Source organism: Aulostomus chinensis, chromosome 1 (assembly GCF_037954235.1).
Source record: "Aulostomus chinensis isolate RoL2024-O1b breed Wild chromosome 1, RoL_Achi_v1.0, whole genome shotgun sequence".
NCBI lineage: Eukaryota > Metazoa > Chordata > Actinopteri > Syngnathiformes > Aulostomidae > Aulostomus > Aulostomus chinensis.
In genome coordinates this window covers 9875472-9893008 of record NC_141320.1, presented here as the reverse complement: position 1 = coordinate 9893008, position 17537 = coordinate 9875472, and the positions used below count along the sequence as shown (strand labels likewise).

The 17537-nt window shown below is 45.0% G+C and overlaps 4 non-coding genes across 4 annotated transcripts; 2 read left to right on the top strand and 2 right to left on the bottom strand.

Annotated features, from left to right (window-relative positions):
* Positions 1-2330: 2330 nt before the first annotated feature.
* LOC147270289 (U2 spliceosomal RNA) lies at positions 2331-2521 on the top strand. Its single transcript, XR_015117243.1, has one exon. It is a non-coding gene; the product is annotated as a U2 spliceosomal RNA (small nuclear RNA).
* Positions 2522-3296: 775 nt separating this feature from the next.
* On the top strand, positions 3297-3460 carry LOC147270288 (U1 spliceosomal RNA). The gene has a single exon (XR_015117314.1). It is a non-coding gene; the product is annotated as a U1 spliceosomal RNA (small nuclear RNA).
* Positions 3461-16310: 12850 nt separating this feature from the next.
* LOC147270287 (U1 spliceosomal RNA) lies at positions 16311-16474 on the bottom strand. The gene has a single exon (XR_015116896.1). It is a non-coding gene; the product is annotated as a U1 spliceosomal RNA (small nuclear RNA).
* Positions 16475-17016: 542 nt separating this feature from the next.
* On the bottom strand, positions 17017-17207 carry LOC147270286 (U2 spliceosomal RNA). The gene has a single exon (XR_015117034.1). It is a non-coding gene; the product is annotated as a U2 spliceosomal RNA (small nuclear RNA).
* Between the last annotated feature and the right edge of the window lie 330 nt (positions 17208-17537).

Genomic DNA, 17537 nt, shown 5'->3' with positions numbered 1-17537 from the left:
GTTTTGAGTTCAATAGCAATTCTTACGACATCACTGTCATCATCATTTTTAGGTTACTCGCAGCTCTAACCACATGACTGTCAGCATCACTTTGAGGTTATTCGAAACTTTCACTACATTACTGTTAGTATCATTTTGAGTTTATTAGCAACTATTACTACATTACTGTCAGCATCACTGAGTTTATTAGCATCTATCACCACGTGACTGTTAGCATCGTTTTGAGTTCAATAGCAATTCTTACGACATCACTGTCATCATCATTTTTAGGTTACTCGCAGCTCTAACCACATGACTGTCAGCATCACTTTGAGGTTATTCGAAACTTTCACTACATTACTGTTAGTATCATTTTGAGTTTATTAGCAATTCTTACGACATCACAGTAGCATTATTTTGAGTTTCGTAGCAACTCTTACTACATGACTGTCAGCATCACTTTGAGGTTGTTAAAAACACTGACTACATTACTTTAAGCACCAGTGAGTTTATTAGCAACTATCACTACATTACTGTTAGCATCATCTTGAGTTCATGAGCAATTCTGACGACATCACTTTCAGCATCATTTTGAGGTTATTACCAATTCTTCTGACATCACTGTCGCATTATTTTGAGGTTGTTAGCAACTCTTACTACATTACTGTTGCATTATTTTAAGCAACTCTTTCTAACTGACTGTCAGCATCACTTTGAGGTTGTTCGAAACACTTACTACATTACTTTAAGCATCAATGAGTTAATTAGCAACTATCACTACATTACTGTTAGCATCATTTTGAGTTCATTAGCAATTCTTCCGACATCACTGTCGCAATATTTTGAGGTTCGTAGCAACTTTTACTACATTACTGTCAGCATCACTTTTAGGTTATTCAAAACTTTCACTCCATTACTGTTAGCATCATTTTGAGTTCATTAGCAATTCTGACTACATCACTGTCGCATCATTTTGAGATCATTAGCAATTCTTCCGACATCACTATCGCATTATTTTGAGGTTCGTAGCAACTCTTTCTACTTTACTGTTGCATTATTTTGACGTTATTAGCAGCTCTTACTACATTACTGTCAGAATCATTTTGAGGTTATTAGCAGCTCTCACTAGATAACTGTCAGCATCATTTTGAGTTCATTAGCAATTCTTACTACATTACTGTTGCATTATTTTGAGGTTAGTAGCAACTCTTACTACATGACTGTCAGCATCACTTTGAGGTTGTTCGAAACACTTACTACATTACTGTAAGCATCACTGAGTTTATTAGCAACTATCACTACATTACTGTTAGCATCATTTTGAGTTTATTAGCAATTCTTACGACATCACTGTATTATCAATTTGAGGTTAGTTTCAACTTTTCCAAAATTACCGTCAGCATCATTTTGAGTTCATTAGCAATTCTTCCGACATCACTGTCGCATTATTTTGAGATTATTAGCAATTCTTCCGACATCATTGTCGCATTATTTTGAAGTTCATAGAAACTCTTACTACATGACTGTCAGCATTACTTTGAGGTTATTCAAAACTTTCACAACATTACTTTTAGCATCATTTTGAGTTCATTAGCAATTCTAATGCGGCTCGAGGCCACGCTGGTTCACCGAGCGACAAGGTGAGCCTTGAAAACGGCATCGGCCGAGCTTCCCGGGCTTTGGATACCCTGGTGAATTCCCCAAATGTGGGAGTCTCAACTGCAGAATTTCTGACAGTGGGGGACTGCGTCCGCGCTCTCCCCTGTGATCGTGTGAAAAAAGGAAAGAAAGAAAGAAAGGCCGACCACGGCGGCAACAACAACAACAGTGACCGCCTGTCCCGGCCAGTTGGCGGTCTCCTCTTGTGCTGGCCAGCCTGAGGAGACCGCGGAGGACGTAGCCTCGATGAGCTCCCAGTGTCTCTCACACCTTCCAGCCCTAAATGAAGAGGGCAGGGTTTCTGCCACATTTAGTTGAGGGTCATGGTATCTGACAAGCCCTGGGCTCAGGACAATACATCCACGGCTTGTCTTCGCAGTAAGTGGAATGATACCAGAGAATTCATGCGTGGGAGGAGATCAACTTGGAAAACCCCGACTCCAGGATGAGTCGCTGGCTTGTGGCTTTGAACATCGCTTTGTTTTACTTTGAGTCGCCCCACTAGCATAGCAGGGTGAAGGCACCGATTGCCTTTGCTTTGGATAGCAGTGGGGACAACCAGTGTGCCAGATGTAGTGTTTATGGCACTGCATTTTGTGTCGCCACCCAAAATGTTGCAGTTCCTGCCCACAGCCGCGGCCGGGATTGGCTGTACCGGGGGTGCTGGCTCTCACGTCGGGTGGCTGACAGGCATCGCTTCTCGGCCTTTTGGCTAAGATCAAGTGTAGTATCTGTTCTTATCAGTTTAATATCTGGTACGTTCCCTATCCGGGAACCGTATATTAAATTGCTTTTTGGAACAGGGAGATGGAACGGGAGCTTGCTCCGTCCTTTCCACGCATCAACCTGGTATTGCAGTGTTTCCAGGAGTGGTGCAATGCCCCGCATTTCTCGTCGGAAATAAAACAAGCCTCCGCCAGGCACTCGCTCACCTGCTCCACCCAAAGCCGGACCAGGGTTCTCCTCCTGCACTGCAGCTTTTCCTCAGCCTGCGGCCGCAATGGCCTTCCAGGAACAGTGCGGGCCCCTCCCCTTTTGTCAGGAGCAAATCCCGTGCTCTTCAGGCCAACTCTCGAGTGCTGCACATGAGGCCGGGGCTGGATTTCCGCCCGTGCTGCCGCTGGGTGTCAAGTTGTGGCTCCGTTTGCACTCCAGATAAGGATGGAGGTCCGCTGACGGCACTGCTCTCGGAGCCTTTCCCAAAAGGCTTTGGAATGCACTCTGAAAGACCTGAACCTTCAATGTGCCTGTTTTGCCCAGAGATGGGTTGTGAACTTGATGTTGAAATGTGAAACCCCAGCTTGCTGCCTTCAGTCTTTCGGAATTGGGCCGCTTGCGTTGACAGCTCTCATGGTCGCGACGCTCCATCCAAGGGTGAAAGCGGACGGAGATTGTTTTTTTTACTGCGGGGCACGATGCGTGCGGTTAGAGGCCACGCTGGTGCCCCCAGCGAGAAGGTGAGCCTTGAAAACGGCATCGGTCGACCTTCCCGGGCTTGGGATATCCGACATCCGGCATCGTTGTGAGAAACAAAGGGGGCTGCGCACGCGGCAGATTGGCACAAGGTAGGAAAGATCAGGCGCTGTGTCGGCCTCCCTGCCTGTCAGTCAGAAGGCTGTGTCCCTGGAGCTCATGTCTGTTCCTAAGCTCAGCGAGTCATACTTACCTGGCAGGGGAGATACCATGATCAACAAGGTGGTTCTCCCCGGGTGAGGCTCAGCCATTGCACTGGGGCTGTGCTGACCCTGGTGAATTCCCCAAATGTGGGAATCTCAACTGCATAATTTCTGACAGTGGGGGACTGCGTCCGCGCTCTCCCCTGTGATCGTGTGAAAAAAGGAAAGAAAGAAAGAAAGGCCGACCACGGCGGCGGCAACAACAACGGTGACCGCCTGTCCCGGCCAGTTGGTGGTCTCCTCTTGTGCTGGCCAGCCTGAGGAGACCGCGGAGGACGTAGCCTCGATGAGCTCCCAGTGTCTCTCACACCTTCCAGCCCTAAATGAAGAGGGCAGGGTTTCTGCCACATTTAGTTGAGGGTCATGGTATCTGACAAGCCCTGGGCTCAGGACAATACATCCACGGCTCGTCTTCGCATTAAGTGGAAGGATACCAGAGAGAATTCATGCGTGGGAGGAGATCAACTTGGAAAACCCCGACTCTCAATTCTGACGACATCACTGTCGCATCATTTTGAGATCATTAGCAATTCTTCTTACATCACTGTCGCATTATTTTTAGTTTCATAGCAACTCTTACTACATTACTGTGTCATTATTTTAAGGTTTTTAGCAACTCTTCATAAATTACTGTCAGCATCATTCTTGAATTCATTAGCAATTCTTCCGGCATCACTGTAGCATCATTTTGAGATCATTAGCAATTCTTACTACATCACTGTCACATCATGTTGATATCATTAGCGATTCTTACGACATCACCGTAGTATTATTTTGAGGTTAGTAGCAACTCTTACTACATGACTGTCAGCTTCACTTTGAGGTTGTTCAAAACACTTACTACGTTACTGTAAGCATAACTGAGTTTATTAGCAACTTTCACTACATTACTGTTAGCATCATTTTGAGTTCATTAACAATTCTACCGACATCACTGTAGCATTATTTTGAGGTTATTAGCAACTCTTACTACATTACTCTCAGCATCATTTTTAGGTTACTCGCAACTCTAACCAGGTGACTGTCAGCATCACTTTGAGGTTATTCGAAACTTTCACTACATCACTGTCGCATCATTTTGAGATCATTAGCAGTTCTTCCGACATCACTGTCGCATTATTTTGAGGTTCGTAGCAACTCTTACTACATGACTGTCAGCATCACTTTGAGGTAGTTCGAAACACTTAAGACATTACTGTAAGCATCACTGAGTTTATTAGCAACTATCGCTACATTACTGTTGGCATTATTTTGAGTTCATTAGCAATTCTTACTACATGACCGTCACATCATTTTTATATCATTAGCAATTCTTACAACATCACTGTAGCATCATTTTGAGATCATTAGCAGCTCTTACTAGATTTCCATCAGCATCATTTTGAGTTTATTAGCAATTCTTCCGACATCGCTGTCGCATTATTTTGAGTTTTGTAGCAACTCTTACTATATGACTGTCAGCATCACTTTGAGGCCATTCGAAACTTTCATTCCATTACAGTTAGCATCATTTTGAGTTCATTAGCAATTCTTGCTACATCACTGTCGCATCATTTTGAGACCATTTGCAATTCTTCCAACATCACTGTCGCATTATTTTTAGGTTCGTAGCAACTCTGACTACATGACTGTCAGCATCACTTTGAGGTAGTTCGAAACACTTACTACATTACTGTTAGCATCATTTTGAGTTTATTAGCAATTCTTATGACAACAGTGTAGCATCATTTTAACGTTAGTTTCAACTCTTCCTACATTACCGTCAGCATCATTTTTAGTTTTTTAGCATCTCTTACGACATCACTGTAGCATCATTTTGAGTTCATTAGCAACTCTTCCGACATCACTGTCGCATTATTTTGAGTTTAGTAGCAACTCTTACTACATGACTCTCAGCATCATTTTGAGGGAGTTTGAAACTCTTACTACATTATTGTAAGTATCACTGAGTTTATTAGCAACTATCACTACGTTACTGTTAGCATCATTTTGAGTTCATTAGAAATTCTTCTGAAATCACTGTCGCATTATTTTGAGGTTATTAGCAACTCTTAATACATTACTGTCCGCATCACTTTGAGGTTATTCGAAACTTTCACTACATTACTGTCAGCATCATTTTGAATTTATTAGCAGCTCTTACTAGATTACCGTCGCATCATTTTGAGATCATGAGCAATTCTTCCGACATCACAGTCGCATTATTTTGTGGTTTTTAGCAACTCTTACTACATGACTGTAAGCATCACTGAGTTTATTAGCAACTATCACTACATTACTGTTTGCATCGTTTTGAGTTTATTAGCAATTCTTACGACATCACTGTCGCATCATTTTGAGATCATTAGCAATTCTTCTGAAATCACTGTCGCATTACTTTGAGGTTCGAAGCAACTCTTACTACATTACTGTCAGCATCACTTTGAGGTTAATCGAAACTCTAACCACATGACTGTCAGCATCACTTAGTTTATTAGCAACTATCACTACATGACTGTTAGCATCATTTTGAGTTCATTAGCAATGTGGGGCTTTGATTGGGAATTGTAAGAAAAATCACTGAATGAACAACACAAACACAGACTGTGTCTGAAATTCCACACCTGCACCTGAAACCAGTGTGGAATCAATTGTATCCACTGTCAATCCTGATTCTGGAGAAATTTCTTTGTGTGTTTTGATGGACGCGAGCCAAGCAGAAATTTCCCACAATGCAATAGGGCGGCGTTTGGTCAGTGTTGAGCAGGCGTCAGTCTGACAATGATGTCATATTATTGTGTCATCACTTGACCAGACCCAAAAGTAGGCTCAGGTATCAGTTTCTTCTCAATGCTAATGTCTGCTAGCTTAGTCTGCTACTTTGATGGCTCTGCCTGCTCAAAGGTCCAGACCCCTGGATGTGGTGGTTCCTACCTGAACGTAGATTCTGTCAGCTCATGTTGTTAAATCAACTCACCAGGAACACCAGTAGATTTCAATGGACTGACAATGAGTCTCATTGAATGGGTGTCTCGTCCAATGAGAAACAATCAGTCTCAGGTTGAAGCTCATCAATGAGGTCTTGTGGATCAGTGGCTTGCATGAATGAATGAGTTGGAAGACTTCTTGGAAATTAAAGAGGATTTAATACAATTAAGAAAACACTTAAGACAGAGTGATAATTCCAGCAGAGTAATTAAGGCCCATATTGAGTAGCAGGTATGAATTAGCCTGGATTTATCTGAGCTTCAAGTAGACGGCAAAGAGGCAGGTGGAAAGGTGTGTAGGATGAACGATGGTGACCTCCAACCAAATGAAGAGGACTGAGTGGAGGCTGACCAGCTCTACGGAGTCAGGCGGAGTTTGGCAGCGAGACAGGAGTCCAGGCCTGAATCGGTGAAAACCAACGTAACCGGCTTACGTTCTCAGCTGGATTCTCCCATCGATGTACGACGCCTCTCCAACGAACTGGTGGGAGGACGGCCTCCAAAGCCTCCACCTCGTCGACCATGGCTCCCGCTGAGATTCGCTCGATGAAGAAGGGAAGCGCGTTGATGGGCTCCCCTCTGGTCTCAGGCTGCTGGCTGCCTGGACTAAGCTGCTCTTCTCCAACACAAAGGTGGCTTCTCTCTCTTCAAGGCTCACAGGAGGTCAAGAGTGTAGCGACCGTGAGCCGAGATCGATGATGAATTACAAAAATAGAAAATCAAAAAATAAATTAGAGGAATAGAAAAGAAAAGGGGGGGGGGCGGACCAGCTGCTCTAGGAGCTCACACACAAAGGGCAGAAACAAGAAGCACTGAAGAGAGCGCCAGCAGTGGATGGTGCCACCACTGTTACAGTAAACTGGTCCGCCTCAGAGCAGTGACCTTTGACCTGTGAGGGGTTGTTGGCCAATCAGCACACTTTGCTGTCTTCAGTCCTTCTCAGATATCAACAAATGAAGCTGGTTGAACAGACAGCAATCATCATCACTCAGAGACATCACCTGGAGAGGAAGACTGCTCCGAGTTCTGACAATGACAGTGAAGAGGCAAGGAGAGCTGGACAACCACAGACAGTGAAACATTCGGAACATCATGTTGATACACGTGTGTGTGTGTGTGTGTGTGTGTGTGTGTGTGTGTGTCAGAATCGGAATCAGAATTTTTTATTTTCGTTGTGGGGGGGGGGGGGTACAGTGACAATAGTTAGAGCGCTCTTCCAGAGCCACCGTGCACCACAGAATGCAGATACAAAGAAAAGATAGAAAAGATAAAAGCAAGATAAAAGACACTGTTAGAACAGAAAGATCCATCAACCCACCAACCAGAGGTGTGTCTGGTACAGATGTGGAATTATTGGCTCACACAATGTTGAGGACACTGGAAGAAGACAAACAAAAAAGGCTGGTGTGATCCAGACCTTCATCAAAAATGGTCCTGGAGAACTGTTCAATGTGTCAGGACTTCTGTCCATTGTCTTCTGCTTATCCTGTTCAGGGTCATGAGGGGGTGGAGCCTATCCCAGCAGCTTTTGGGCGACAGGCCGTGTTCACCCTGGACAGGTCACCAGTCCATCACAGGGCCAACACATCCACAGACAAACATTCCAAGCCAGACTCAGGAGGATCTCTCCACCCTACAGACTGTAAAGGAACCATCAAAGATGGCAGTTGGAGTTCTGTGGATCTGTGCTGGATTCCTCATCCTCACGGACCAGAAGTCTGTCTGAAATACTGCACTGATTGATGATCTTTTCATGAATCTGGAAAAGCTTCTAAAATGAAAGGAAAACAATCCTATCTTCTTCATGCCTCAAGCCAAATCAAACCAAGAGTTCTTTTATCATATTTTTTTAACCGGACGTCTGCTTTGACTGGTTGGTTGTTGAAAGAGAGCAGGACAGGACAGACAGCAGAAGACAAATATAGAGAAGGAAAGACAAAAGACAGAGAGAAAGGAGGGAGAGAATGACAAAAAGATGGGAACAAGATGAGGGTGAAAGACAAGCAGAGAGAAAGACAGAGGGACAGGGGGATGAAAGACAGACACACAACCAACAACAGCAGCAGCAATAATAGTAAACTAGCTGCCAATGATAACGTCTCCTGGTCGCTGAAGCAATCAACTTCATAATCGGAGGATTGAAGAGCCAGGAAATAAAATATTAGCACAATACTGATGTGAATGTTCGTGCAATACTGAGAACACTGATATGTAGACGACTAGTAGGGGCGGCACGGTGGTGCAAGAAGACAAACAAAAAAGGCTGGTGTGATCCAGACATCCATCAAAAATGGTGCTGGAGAACTGTTCAATGTGTCAGGACTTCAGAAGCTCCAATCCTCTCTAAGGTCCAGTGAGAGTGGAAGAGATTATAAATGAGAGAAGCAGGGCCCTCACTCAGAACTGAACCAGCTCAGTTGGGAGAGCCTTAGACTGAAGATCTAAAGGTCCCTGGTCCGATCCCAGGTTTCAGCAGAGGAGCAGCATTGACTTTACTTTCCAGTGGAGGAACTGCAGACATGAAGGAAACTAACATCTTGTCCTGTGCATTCTTGTGACATTCAGGACATTTTTGGAGCCTCTTGTTGGATTTTGCCACAGAGAATCAGAGCCAATCAAAAGCATGGTGGACTTCAACATGGAGGACTGAACAAGTCAAGAAAGCATCAGTTTGACCTTCACAGGTGTTTCTGTTCCTGTCTCAATGCTGTAGAAAGAGCCTGAGGAGCTCAGACGGTAGAGCATCAGACTTTTAATCTGAGGGTCCAGGGTTCAAGTCCCTGTTCAGGTGCTGTGGAGGTTCCAGTGTTTAACAACATGGTACTGGATGAAGTTTAGTGTTGAACAAACTGTCATCATCAAAAGTAGAAGTGTTCTTGTCTTGCCACTGTGAGACTGTCGCTAGAAAACTGACCAACAATAATTTCATGTGGCATGCAATTAACAAAACACCCACATTGATGGTCGAGGGGGGGGCTGGAGCCTATCCCAGCATCTACAGGCCAGAGGCGGGGTTCACCCTGGACAGGTCACCAGTCCATCACAGGGTCAGCACACAGAGACGAACAACCATTTATACCTACGGTCAATTTAGAGTGTCCAATCAGCCTCGTCCCCAATTACATGTCTTTGGACGGTGGGAAGGAGCCGGAGTACCAGAGAGAACCCACGCATTCATGGGGAGAACATGCAGGCTCTACACAGAAAGATTCCCCACCCGAGCCTGGACTCAAACCAGAACCTTCTTGCTGTGAGGCCACAGTGCTCACCACTGCACCATCATGCAGCCATGCTCTCTTCTACTTTCCTCAATTGTGTTTCTTTCATGTCCTCCTGAGATCAAAGACAGAATTCTAGCTACTGTCAAAGCCCTGATGACATCATCAGGAATTCTGACTTTGATCTGGAGACTCTTGCTTTAATCTGAATTTGATCTGACTAATGTTTTAGTTTAGGTTGCATGACACCGACCACCTCATTTCTCCTGATGGACTGGTGACCTGTCCAGGGTGAACCCTGCCTCTTGAACAACGTCACCTGGGATCGCCCCCCCCCCCCCCCCCGTGACCCTTAAAGGATAAGAACAGAAAGTGGATGGAGGGATGGACTCAACACTGAAATCAGCTGATCTGATCCACATTCTAATGTTTCCTGTCCCTCTTTCGGAGTCAGTCAGAATAGTAGTGTATATAATAATGTATATCCAACCTTGTAGTATCTTTCCAAGGCTTTTAGTATTTCTTCTTGTTTCTACTTGTAGTTTTAGTGTCTGGATCTTTTCTTTTGATGTCCTGCTGTCTGCTCTTTGCTTTTGGAGCTTCCTTCAACAACTCCCAGGCCTCCTGGGTACTGTAGGAAACATGGTCAAGTTCTTCTGACTTCTCCAGGAACGTCCTGCTCTCATTGGTATGTCTTCATTTTGACTCCTCCCACTGCCACAATGACCAGCCTTTATACTCTTGGTGACTGGGGCCCTGGTTGCTGCAGGCCTCAACACCAGCCTGTGGTTGTGAGCAGGGCAGAACAGAACTGACAGTATCTCCCATGCAGGACCTGGGTCAGCGCCTGGTGCCAGCTGGGGCACCGCTTTAACCTGGACCCCTAGAGGATCTTCTCCAGGAACTGGCCTTTTTGGTTCCATCAAGGCCTGAGAGGATGGTGAAGAGTGATCCTCCACCAGGCAGCACAGTCAGCAGCAGCCATTTTGTTCCACTAGAATCAAGTATGATAGTGACAGACTGGTGAGTACTTGCTAACTAACACTTCCTGTTTTTCCTGCTATTCTTCCATGAATGTGCTCATGTTGGCTGGTCCCTAACCACAGTTTCAAAGCCATGATGACATCTTTCATCAACAATCAGACTTATTTTTTCTCTATTAGGACAAATAAGGTTTCAACTGACACGGCTGGCCAACGTCCTGGAGTTCATTCAGCCTGGAGAACCAGGTGCTGGTTCCTTCTTTTACCAGGCAGGAACGGGCAGCAGATCCAAGATCAGTAGGTGAAGATGTCTGCTTTGACTGGTAGGAGGAAAGAGAGCAGGAGAGCTGGTCAGAGACAAAGACAGATCATGAAGAAGGAGTGCTGTATTCTGCTAGCACATGCTAGTCACAGTCAGAGATCAGGAGTCTCAGCAGGGAAAGATTCATCTCTTATTTCAGAGGACAATTGGACGTTCACTGGAAGACTGTGAATGTTTGGGGGTCAGAGGAGAAAAGAGGACAAGTGCACCTGTTGTGTGTGATGGGGCACCAGCATGGAGGAAGTTGTCAAACATTTTGAGTGAAAAAGCATGAATCTTCAAGTAAAGAATTAAAATGATTTAGTTAACAATGAGGTCTCTGTCATAAAACAAAAGGAACAACTGACTCCCTCACCATTTCCACCCTCTTCAACAGATCCACATTTCAAAACAACCAGGTTTATTTTGTTCCCTTTTAGCAGAGGATGGTTTTGATCCATCCACCTCTGGGTTCTGGGCCCAGCACGCTTCCTCTGTAAATCCATATTTTGGGTTCTGGCTTGTTCTGCTTTTCATTTTGTGTTTGTATTAAAGTTCTGTTGCTTAAAAAAAGAGTTTTTTGCCTTTTTAAAAACACACACACACACACACACACACTACAGCCAAGCATATAGAATGATACAGTCTGAGGTGGTTTTGACTGGTCGGCACCAATGTGCACTGTTTGGCACTGAAGTCACGTGACTGAAGTCATCCAGTCATGTGACTGAAGTCATCCATTCATGTCAGTGATGTCACTCTGCAGGACTGTCACTGCCGTCTCATTCTAGAAAAGAATCCAGACTCCACCTGTGGCTCCATGATAACTGATGGACCTCTGGTTGGAGGCTGGACGATGATGTTTGGTCTGGGGGGGTTAAGATGGTGGGGCTGTTTCAGTTCTAGTGCTGAAGGCTTTCACCATGACAGTCAGACTCTCCTCTGTCCTTCATGGTCCCTCAAATGTGCAGTGTGGACCTCACACACTGAATTTAGCCTGAAAACTCTTCATGAACAGCAGGAGACTCAGAGTCTCTGTGGCGCTCGGCTGTTAACAGAGAGGCTGGTGGTTGGAGCCCCCCAGGGACCAGGACCAGGCTCTACTGGTGCTGAGGACTCTGTTGATCAGCTGCTGAGTTGCTACTTGATGTCAACATTGGTCTGTTTCATCCTGAGTAGTTTGATCCTAGCAGAGTCGCTGCATCGATGATCTGAATGTGGACGGACAGATTGACCCTCCACAGAGGACGCCTGTCACAGATCTCTGGATGAGACACTTTGAGGTAAAGCCAGGTTCTGACAGTCCCACTCACATGTTTCAATCACATGTTCAGAGATGGGTTTGTTGTTCCTGAATCCATTTCTTATTTTCTGATCACCTTGTGGATTGTTCATCATTCTCCTCATCACCATACTTTAGGTTGCAGTACGAACACCTGAGTTAGTCTGGGGTTGCAGGAATCATACAGCATCCAAATAATAGCAGGCTGAAACATTTATTTAAAAGAGTTTAACATGGTTACACACACACACACACACACACACACACACACACACACACACACACACACACGTGTATCAACATGATGTTCCGAATGTTTCACTGTCTGTGGTTGTCCAGCTCTCCTTGCCTCTTCACTGTCATTGTCAGAACTCGGAGCAGTCTTCCTCTCCAGGTGATGTCTCTGAGTGATGATGATTGCTGTCTGTTCAACCAGCTTCATTTGTTGATATCTGAGAAGGACTGAAGACAGCAAAGTGTGCTGATTGGCCAACAACCCCTCACAGGTCAAAGGTCACTGCTCTGAGGCGGACCAGTTTACTGTAACAGTGGTGGCACCATCCACTGCTAGCGCTCTCTTCAGTGCTTCTTGTTTCTGCCCTTTGTGTGTGAGCTCCGAGAGCAGCTGGTCCGCCCCCCCCCCTTTTCTTTTCTATTCCTCTAATTTATTTTTTGATTTTCTATTTTTGTAATTCATCATCGATCTCGGCTCACGGTCGCTACACTCTTGACCTCCTGTGAGCCTTGAAGAGAGAGAAGCCACCTTTGTGTCGGAGAAGAGCAGCTTAGTCCAGGCAGCCAGCAGCCTGAGACCAGAGGGTAGCCAATCAACGCGCTTCCCTTCTTCATCGAGCGAATCTCAGCGGGAGCCACGGTCGACGAGGTGGAGGCTTTGGAGGCCGTCCTCCCACCAGTTCGTTGGAGAGGCGTCGTACATCGATGGGAGAATCCAGCTGAGAACGTAAGCCGGTTACGTTGGTTTTCACCGATTCAGGCCTGGACTCCTGTCTCGCTGCCAAACTCCGCCTGACTCCGTAGAGCTGGTCAGCCTCCACTCAGTCCTCTTCATTTGGTTGGAGGTCACCATCGTTCATCCTACACACCTTTCCACCTGCCTCTTAGCCGTCTACTTGAAGCTCAGATAAATCCAGGCTAATTCATACCTGCTACTCAATATGGGCCTTAATTACTCTGCTGGAATTATCACTCTGTCTTAAGGGTTTTCTTAATTGTATTAAATCCTCTTTAATTTCCAAGAAGTCTTCCAACTCATTCATTCATGCAAGCCACTGATCCACAAGACCTCATTGATGAGCTTCAACCTGAGACTGATTGTTTCTCATTGGACGAGACACCCATTCAATGAGACTCATTGTCAGTCCATTGAAATCTACTGGTGTTCCTGGTGAGTTGATTTAACAACATGAGCTGACAGACTCTACATTCAGGTAGGAACCACCACATCCAGGGGTCTGGACCTTTGAGCAGGCAGAGCCATCAAAGTAGCAGACTAAGCTAGCAGACATTAGCATTGAGAAGAAACTGATACCTGAGCCTCCTTTTGGGTCTGGTCAAGTGATGACACAATAATATGACATCATTGTCAGACTGACGCCTGCTCAACACTGACCAAACGCCGCCCTATTGCATTGTGGGAAATTTCTGCTTGGCTCGCGTCCATCAAAACACACAAAGAAATTTCTCCAGAATCAGGATTGACAGTGGATACAATTGATTCCACACTGGTTTCGGGTGCAGGTGTGGAATTTCAGACACAGTCTGTGTTTGTGTTGTTCATTCAGTGATTTTTCTTACAATTCCCAATCAAAGCCCCACATTGCTAATGAACTGAAAATGATGCTAACAGTAATGTAGTGATAGTTGCTAATAAACTAAGTGATGCTGACAGTAATGTAGTAAGAGTTGCTTCGAACCTCAAAGTAATGCGACAGTGATTTCAGAAGAATTGCTAATGATCTCAAAATGATGCGACAGTGATGTCGTAAGAATTGCTAATAAACTCAAAACGATGCAAACAGTAATGTAGTGATAGTTGCTAATAAACTCAGTGATGCTTACAGTCATGTAGTAAGAGTTGCTACAAACCTCAAAATAATGCAAGAATAATGTAGTAAGAGTTGCTAAAAACCACAATATAATGCGACTGTGATGTCGGAAGAATTGCTCATGATCTCAAAATGATGCGACGGTAATCTAGTAAGAGCTGCTAATAAATTCAAAATGATGCTAACAGTAATGTAGTGAAAGTTTCGAATAACCGCAAAGTGATGCTGACAGTCATGTAGTGAAAGTTTCGAATAACCTCAAAGTGATGCGGACAGTAATGTATTAAGAGTTGCCAATAACCTCAAAATAATGCGACAGTGATTTCAGAAGAATTTCTAATGAACTCAAAATGATGCTAACAGTAACGTAGTGATAGTTGCTAATAAACTCAGTGATACTTACAATAATGTAGTAAGAGTTTCAAACTCCCTCAAAATGATGCTGACAGTCATGTAGTAAGAGTTGCTACTAAACTCAAAATAATGCGACAGTGATGTCGGAAGAGTTGCTAATGAACTCAAAATGATGCTACAGTGATGTAGTAAGAGATGCTAAAAAACTAAAAATGATGCTGACGGTAATGTAGGAAGAGTTGAAACTAACGTTAAAATGATGCTACACTGTTGTCATAAGAATTGTTAATAAACTCAAAATGATGCTAACAGTAATGTAGTAAGTGTTTCGAACTGACAGTCATGTAGTCAGAGTTGCTACGAACCTAAAAATAATGCGACAGTGATGTTGGAAGAATTGCAAATGGTCTCAAAATGATGCGACAGTGATGTAGCAAGAATTGCTAATGAACTCAAAATGATGCTAACTGTAATGGAATGAAAGTTTCGAATGGCCTCAAAGTGATGCTGACAGTCATATAGTAAGAGTTGCTACAAAACTCAAAATAATGCGACAGCGATGTCGGAAGAATTGCTAATAAACTCAAAATGATGCTGATGGAAATCTAGTAAGAGCTGCTAATGATCTCAAAATGATGCTACAGTGATGTTGTAAGAATTGCTAATGATATCAAAATGATGTGACGGTCATGTAGTAAGAATTGCTAATGAACTCAAAATAATGCCAACAGTAATGTAGCGATAGTTGCTAATAAACTCAGTGATGCTTACAGTAATGTCGTAAGTGTTTCGAACTACCTCAAAGTGATGCTGACAGTCATGTAGTAAGAGTTGCTACGAACCTCAAAATAATGCGACAGTGATGTCGGAAGAACTGCTAATGATCTCAAAATGATGCGACAGTGATGTAGTGAAAGTTTCGAATAACCTCAAAGTGATGCTGACAGTCACCTGGTTAGAGTTGCGAGTAACCTAAAAATGATGCTGAGAGTAATGTAGTAAGAGTTGCTAATAACCTCAAAATAATGCTACAGTGATGTCGGAAGAATTGTTAATGAACTCAAAATGATGCTAACAGTAATGTAGTGAAAGTTGCTAATAAACTCAGTTATGCTTACAGTAACGTAGTAAGTGTTTTGAACAACCTCAAAGTGAAGCTGACAGTCATGTAGTAAGAGTTGCTACTAACCTCAAAATAATACTACGGTGATGTCGTAAGAATCGCTAATGATATCAACATGATGTGACAGTGATGTAGTAAGAATTGCTAATGATCTCAAAATGATGCTACAGTGATGCCGGAAGAATTGCTAATGAATTCAAGAATGATGCTGACAGTAATTTATGAAGAGTTGCTAAAAACCTTAAAATAATGACACAGTAATGTAGTAAGAGTTGCTATGAAACTAAAAATAATGCGACAGTGATGTAAGAAGAATTGCTAATGATCTCAAAATGATGCGACAGTGATGTCGTCAGAATTGAGAGTCGGGGTTTTCCAAGTTGATCTCCTCCCACGCATGAATTCTCTCTGGTATCATTCCACTTACTGCGAAGACGAGCCGTGGATGTATTGTCCTGAGCCCAGGGCTTGTCAGATACCATGACCCTCAACTAAATGTGGCAGAAACCCTGCCCTCTTCATTTAGGGCTGGAAGGTGTGAGAGACACTGGGAGCTCATCGAGGCTACGTCCTCCGCGGTCTCCTCAGGCTGGCCAGCACAAGAGGAGACCACCAACTGGCCGGGACAGGCGGTCACCGTTGTTGTTGCCGCCGCCGTGGTCGGCCTTTTTTTCTTCCTTTCTTTCCTTTTTTCACACGATCACAGGGGAAAGCGCGGACGTAGTCCCCCACTGTCAGAAATTATGCAGTTGAGATTCCCACATTTGGGGAATTCACCAGGGTCAGCACAGCCCCAGTGCAATGGCTGAGCCTCACCCGGGGAGAACCACCTTGCTGATCATGGTATCTCCCCTGCCAGGTAAGTATGACTCGCTGAGCTTAGGAACAGACATGAGCTCCAGGGACACAGCCTTCTGACTGACAGGCAGGGAGGCCGACACAGCGCCTGATCTTTCCTACCTTGTGCCAATCTGCTGCGTGCGCAGCCCCCTTTGTTTCTCACAACGATGCCGGATGTCGGATATCCCAAGCCCGGGAAGCTCAGGCACATTGAAGGTTCAGGTCTTTCAGAGTGCATTCCAAAGCCTTTTGGGAAAGGCTCCGAGAGCAGTGCCGTCAGCGGACCTCCATCCTTATCTGGAGTGCAAACGGAGCCACAACTTGACGCCCAGCGGCAGCGCGGGCGGAAATCCAGCCCCGGCCTCATGTGCAGCACTCGAGAGTTGGCCTGAAGAGCACGGGATTTGCTCCTGACAAAAGGGGAGTGGCCCGCACTGTTCCTGGAAGGCCATTGCGGCCGCAGGCTGAGGAAAAGCTGCAGTGCAGGAGGAGAACCCTGGTCCGGCTTTGGGTGGAGCAGGTGAGCGAGTGCCTGGCGGAGGCTTGTTCTATTTCCGACGAGAAATGCGGGGCATTGCACCACTCCTGGAAACACTGCAATACCAGGTTGATGCGTGGAAAGGACGGAGCAAGCTCCTGTTCCATCTCCCTGTTCCAAAAAGCAATTTAATATATGGTTCCCAGATAGGGAACGTACCAGATATTAAACTGATAAGAACAGATACTACACTTGATCTTAGCCAAAAGGCCGAGAAGCGATGCCTGTCAGCCACCCGACGTGAGAGCCAGCACCCCCGGTACAGCCAATCCCGGCCGCGGCTGTGGGCAGGAACTGCAACATTTTGGGTGGCGACACAAAATGCAGTGCCATAAACACTACATCTGGCACACTGGTTGTCCCCACTGCTATCCAAAGCAAAGGCAATCGGTGCCTTCACCCTGCTATGCTAGTGGGGCGACTCAAAGTAAAACAAAGCGGTGTTCAAAGCCACAAGCCAGCGACTCATCCTGGAGTCGGGGTTTTCCAAGTTGATCTCCTCCCACGCATGAATTCTCTGGTATCATTCCACTTACTGCGGAGACGAGCCGT